The sequence below is a fragment of the Hippopotamus amphibius genome, chromosome 13 (assembly GCF_030028045.1).
Source record: "Hippopotamus amphibius kiboko isolate mHipAmp2 chromosome 13, mHipAmp2.hap2, whole genome shotgun sequence".
In the NCBI taxonomy this organism is placed as follows: Eukaryota; Metazoa; Chordata; class Mammalia; order Artiodactyla; family Hippopotamidae; genus Hippopotamus; species Hippopotamus amphibius.
In genome coordinates, this window is record NC_080198.1 from 103,151,636 (window position 1) to 103,158,154 (window position 6,519).

Sequence of the window (6,519 nt, forward strand, 5' to 3'; positions counted from 1 at the left end):
TGTACCACATCTTCTTTATCCATTCATCCATTGATGGACATTTAGGTTGCTTCCATGTCCTGGCTGTTGTAAATAGTGCTGCAGTGAACATTGGAGTGCATGTGTCTTTTTGAATGATGGTGTTCTCTGGGTATATGCCCAGTAGTGGGATTGCTGAGTCATATGGTAGTTCTATTTTCAGTTTTGCGAGGAACCTCCATACTGTTCTCCATAGTGGCTGTATCAGTTTACATTCCCACCAACAGTGCAAGAGCGTTCCCTCGTCTCCACACCCTCTCCAGCATTTACTGTTTGTCGATTTTCTGAGGATGCCCATTCTAACCGGTGTGAGGTGACACCTCATTGTCGTTTTGATTTGCATTTCTCTAATCATTAGTGATGTGGAGCAGCTTTTCATGTGCCTCTTGGCCGTCCGTATGTCTTTGGCAGGTGGATTCTTAACCACTGCGCCACCAGGGAAGTCCCTGTGAATTTCTATATTTCTGTAATGTCTGAGTTTTTATTAACTTTGTTTTATGTTAATAGGAAAAGGCGATCAAAATATCAAATGTTTGTAACAGGCTGTCCAAGTGGCTGAGGCTTAGGACCATGGCGGCCTGATGGGAGGGCTGGGGGTGGGGGTCCGTGGGCATGGCAGGCTGAGTGTGGGGCCGAGGGGTCACCCAGGGGGCCAGGCGAACGTCAGGTGGGAGGCAGAGCTGGCCTCAGCCTGGATGCGCCGACTGGCAGGGTCTATGGTGCCTGGTGGCACCTGGGAGGCCAGGCTGCAGGGACCCGGGGTGGGGTGGAAGGGTGCCGGATGTGACACGCCTTCCATGATGTGTGGCTCAGAGGAGCGAATAACCACAGCGGCGTCGGCTGGGAGGGTGAGGGACTGTGTGGAGACTCTGCCCCCAGGAAGGCGTCCACTGCCGGGGGGCTGAAGGACAGGGTGCCGGGTGGCCGGGGGTCCCCCGAGGCAGGGGAAGGGGTGCCCTGTCCTTCACGAGGGGACCTGGCTTCTCCTGCCCTCAGCAGAAGCAGGTGGGTCCCAGGTGTGGGTCCCAGTGATGACAGACACGCCTGGGAGCCTGGTCCCCAGCGGCATGCGGGAGCCAGCCCGGGCCACGTGGCCACGCCTCCTCCAGGAGGCCGTCCCGCTGTCCTCCATCATCTGTGTCCTTCACAGACGCCAGTGTCTCTGGAAGGCGGGGGTCTTGGGAAGCAGTGCGGAGGTGGCGCTGCTCCTGGAAAGATGCCACTTTCAAGGGACCGGGATGAATCTCCTGTGCCTTCCGGCAAGGGCCACTGTCACAGCGTCCGTGCTCCGGGACACGGCGTCCCCGCTGCCCGCAGCTTCTTACAACCACTCAGCTCCAGCACACACCAGATCCAAGAAAGATGCTTCCTGAAGCTGCAGTTCTTGCTAAAAATGACCAGAGAGACACAAAAGGGAAGACAAGACGTTCCCTTCCAGTTGGGACAGAAGAGCAGACTCAGCTTAACCTCGCGCGGAAATGAAGAAAGTCAGAAGATGGGACCAAACCTCTGAGCCACAGCCAGCTCGGCTGTGCCGTGGGCCGGGCCCGGGGGGTCAGCTCAGGACGGGGGCCTGGACGCCTCCGGCACAGACGGCCGACAGGCTCACCTCCTGCGGCAGAGCCCGAGGCGGCGGCTCTGACTGCCCTGTGGGGCCGCCACGCCCTCTGCACTGGGTCTTCCTCCTCTAGGTGCCTCTGGCACTGAGGGGTCGCACGGCTGCTGCCCTCGGCCTGGCCCGGAGCCTGGCCCGCCCCCGGCGGCTCTGGGGGCCCCTCGGCCCTGGGTGGACTGGTGTCCGTGGATGTGCTGCCCCAGAACCCAGAGGCCACACTTCTGTCTCGGGCGGGAGGTGCGAGCCTCACATTAAGTGCTCTCTGAAGGTGACCCCCCCCTTGCCCCCCGGACCCCTGGCAGCCCCTCTGATGTGGGGGCCCTGGCCTTCGTGGATTTGACTCCGTTCTCTGAAGCTCATGTTTCTTACCAAGGCTCCCAGTCCCTGCTGTCACCTCCTCGTCCTAAACCACCTGCTGTGAGCTGGACTGTGTCCTTCCAAACTCACACGTTGGGGTCCCAACACTAAGTACCTCTTAACGTGAGCTGATCTGGAAACAGAGTCTTTGCCGATGAGCAAGTTACGTTGAGGTCGCCAGGGTGGGCCTGCATCCCCTACGGCCGGGTCCTTACAGAGGGGACCCTGGGACACACCCCGCACGTGCGAAGATGAAGGCAGGGACGGGGTGACACGTCGACAAGCCGAGCAGCCCCAAGACTGCCGGCAACCCCGGAACCTGGGCGACCTGGAGCGGATCCTGGCTGGCGGGCTGCCGGCCCCCACCCACTCTGTGGTGCTCCGTTGGGGGTGCTGGAAAGCTCGTGCGTCATCCACAGAGAGGACCAGCCTGACGTTCTGGGGCGTCGGCCTGCTTGGGGAGAGGGCAAGACCCCCTCCGAGCGGTGACGTTCATCCTCACGGAGAGGCTCGCAGGCCGCCCCCGTCAGGTCTGCAGCAAGCTCACACCAGCGGTCGGAGCGGCGGCCGTTCAGTGAGGTCTGCAGTAAGTTCACGGCCACCCCACAGGACCCGCTGGCTCCAAGGTGAACGTGAGGCAGGGCCGTCAGCGTGAGGGATCCCGGGTTGGGGACGGGGCTGGGGGACGGCTCTTCCTTTCAAGTCCACGTCCCAGGTGCAGGCCTGGACAGGCTCTGCTTCTACAGCAAGTGCACCTGGGGGGTGAGGGATGCTGGGGGAACACCTGCCTGGATGTCTGGTCCAAGTCTCAGGCCCCCTCCTCCCTCCCGGAGGCCGCGTGTCAGCCGCGACCCGGATCCCCAGCTGCTTCTGACCCCAAGGGACCCTCAAGGCTACGCGGGAAGGGAGGGCCGGTGTCCGTCTTTCCCTGGCGCCTCCGGGGCCGTCAGAAGCACCTGGATGTCTCGTCCCCCGTGTTGCCGGAGTCTCACGGCCTCCGAGGGCTCCACCCTGGGCCTCTGTGCGGAGCTTTGGGCCACTGTGACGGCACAGCGTGTCGCAGACGCCGGGGTCCTCCCTGGGCAGCAGGTGACCCTGTGCCTTCTGTCCCGTCAGGTGGGCACGGTGGCCGTGTGGATGAGGGACGCGGCAGGACGGGTTGACGAAGGGGCTGTTTCCGAGGTGGCCCCTTAGGGGAGACCCCTCGGGCCTCCGGCTGCCGGACCCCCAGGGAGGGAAGGCAGGGCTGTGGGCTCCCGGCTCAGGCGGCGGCGGCGACAGACCAGCACCCAGTCCCTCTCAGATGCTCGGGTGGCGGTGCGTTTCGATACCCGGTAAAAACGAAGAAATATGCATCTGGTGCACAAACATTGATCTCTACATTAAATGTTCCCAATCCTGTAGCTACTACAGAAAAAGGTAGCTAAACCCCTAATAATGTACCTTCAAGAAGTCAAAATGGGGATTTAATTGTTGAGTAATAATTCCCTAGGATACAAATAATAGTGAAGCTGACGAATTCCAGTGTGAGCAGCAGACACACTCGCGAAAATCGCTTCTCGCGCGCAGAGGGTCTAAGGCGGCGGGGATTTGGGTGAAGCCACAGATGCCCTTTGCACCGCCGACTCCGCTGCTTGGCGGCTCCAAAGGCTGGACGCTTCGCGGGTGCTGGGAAAGCCGGGCTTCACGCTGGACCACAAGGCCGGGTCTGCTCAGCTCCATTCACGCTTGGAGGCTTGCACGTTGCTTGCTTGTCACGAAATTGTCCCCCAATAAAAATGTATGCTCTGGGGTCTCATTCCCTACTCTGGTACACCGTCTCATCCGTCAGGAATGCCATTTGCCACAGCTGTCAGCGGGCACCGGCGTTTGGTCGCCTCGTGGCCGGATCTCAGCCCGGATGTCACAGGAACCTGTGTCTTGATCCACAGAGGAAAATACCTGCAACTGCCGGGTAATCACGCTGTCTTCACCGTGTTCCAACGTGTAAATAATTGTAATGAGACATCTTTGCAGACAAGGGCCTTCCATCCTGGAATAATTCACGGGGTCATCTAGCCCCCAGCAGGGGCGCCCCCAGGGAGGAGACCCCCAGGGGAGCAGAGCCCACCTCCCGGCAGAAGGGTGAGGCCAGGGCTGCCTGAGCAAGCTCTGTTTCCGCGCGTTCTGTCTCGAGGGCGGACCAAACTCTGCACGAGCCGAGCCCTGCGGTTCCGAAAGAGCAGCTTCTACTTTCTTGGCCCACAAGAGACAGTGGAGTCAAGAGTGAAATTCTTTTGTCTGCACTTCTGGCCTTGTTTCTGTAACACAGTAAAGGGATCCCGCACGGTCCTGCATCAGCAACGTAACTGTCTATCCGCCGAGTCCAGGGCAACGTGCCTTTAGCCACAGGACGCCCTGGAAAACACGGCTGGGCCGGCACAGACCAGGCTCGGCACAGGCTTGCTCGGGCGGGTGGCTGAATGATCCACAAAACATGCGTTTCTCCCCTGGGGCCATCCCCGCTTCCCTCCCCATCACCCTGTGGTTCCTACAGTGAGGGCCCGGCTGGCAGGCGGGGGTTGGGGGCAGAAGGAGGCTCTCAAGAGCAGCAGGGGTGACGGAGGGCTCCTCTGCTCACCCAGGTGAGGGGGTCCTGGAGAACGTGGGGCAGGCCTGGGCTGACTCCTGTTCTCAGCACCCAGTGGGGGCCCCTGGCCCAGGGGGGCACCTTGGGGGTGGTCGGAAGGGACCCCAACTCCTATCCCGCATCCCTGAGGAGAGGCTCTGTCTCAGCTGCGTGGGCAGCCTGGGACCTGGGCTCTGGCCCCAGACAGCGACCTTGGGCCTGACCTTGACATGTGTCCACGCATGGCGTCAGGAACTGAAGAAAGATGCTCTGTTTGGGGGCTGTTTGTAGTACAGCCAGAACTTGAAAATCAACTGTATTTCTCATATTTGAGCAACAGGCATGGGGACCAAAGAGTGTAAAATACCATCACAGTAGACATGCAGGACCTCAGCGCTGAGCGCTCAAACCCTTCTGAGATTAAACACGACCAGGGCGGGGGCGGGGGGGGGTGTGGAGGTGCTGGAACTGGGCGGGTTTGGTTTGGGTTTCAGTGTTCACACCTCTCACGTCACCTCATGCTACATCACACGACAAGAATTTCTGGAGGAGGTTGCCTTTAATCTCTCCACACCCTTCACGCTTGTCATCCTCTCTTTTCCCTTCTGTTACACTATAAACCCAACAGAACTTATTACCTTTGCTCTAAGCTGTCAGAGTACATAAATCTTTCTCGACAGAGATAATCTCCCTCCACCTGTACAGAAAGGAGCTATGACTGTACCGTCGCCCACACGTTCGGCCTTTTGGTCTCTCCTCCCCTCGTCTGAGTCCAGCCTTCCAACTGCTGCGCTCGGCATTTCTCACGCTGCAGGTCGGCTGGGAATGAGCTCTTAGCTGAGTGTCCTTATTTGGCAGGAATTTCCCATCTGTTGATGTGTACTGTCCACCTCTTTTCTTTCTTCCTTTTCTTTTTGGCCGTGCTACGCGGCATGCGGGATCTTGGTTCCCCAACCAGGGATCGAACCCGTGCCCCCTGGAGTGGAAGCGCGGAGTCCTAACCACTGACCGCCAGGGAATCCCCTATCCACCTTCTCTACTACATTCTCTGAGACATTCATCATGGTTTCTTGGATATGACACCAAGGGCACAGGCAACAAAAGAAAAAACAGGCAAACTGGACTTCACGAAAATGTTAAAAATGTGTGCATCGGAAGATATTATCAACAGAGCAAAAAGGCAACCATATACCTGGAAGAAAATATTTGCAAACTGTATCCCTGATAAGGGATTAATACTCAGAGTATAGAGACCTCCTAAAACTCGACCGCAAAAAGCAAACAACCCTGTTCAAGAATGAGCAAAACGTGAACAGACATTTCTCTGAAGATACGAGAATGGCTAATACACCACCAATCTTTAGAGACACACACGGCAAAGCCACCGTGAGGCACCAGCTCACCCCATCAGGGAGGCTATGATCAAAACCCAGGAGACAGCAGCTGCGGACGGGGGGTGGGGAAACGAGAGCCCCGTGCACTGCGCCGGCAACGCAGGTTAGTGCAGCTGCTACGGGAAAGAGCACGGAGGGTCCTCAGAAAAGTAAGACCAGAGCTACCGTGTGATCCAGCGAGCCCACCTCTGGGGTTATCCTCGCATGAACTGAAAGCAGGCTCTCAAAGAGCGATTTGCACACTTGTGCTCACAGCTAACGCACGGAAGCAACCCAAGCGTCCACGGGGGGATGGTGGAGAGGACGGCGCAGAAACAAAGCGGGGTCCACCCACACCCTGGAGCCTGATTCAGCCTTCAGCAGGGCGGGGATTCTGACACCTGCTGCCACAAGGGTGGACCCTGAGGACGTGATGCTCAGTGAAACAAGCCGGTCACCAAGGACAGACCCTGTGTGACTCCACCGATAGGAGGTCCCTGGAGGAGTCAGAACCACGGAGGCAGGAAGTCGGACGGTGGGCGCCAGGG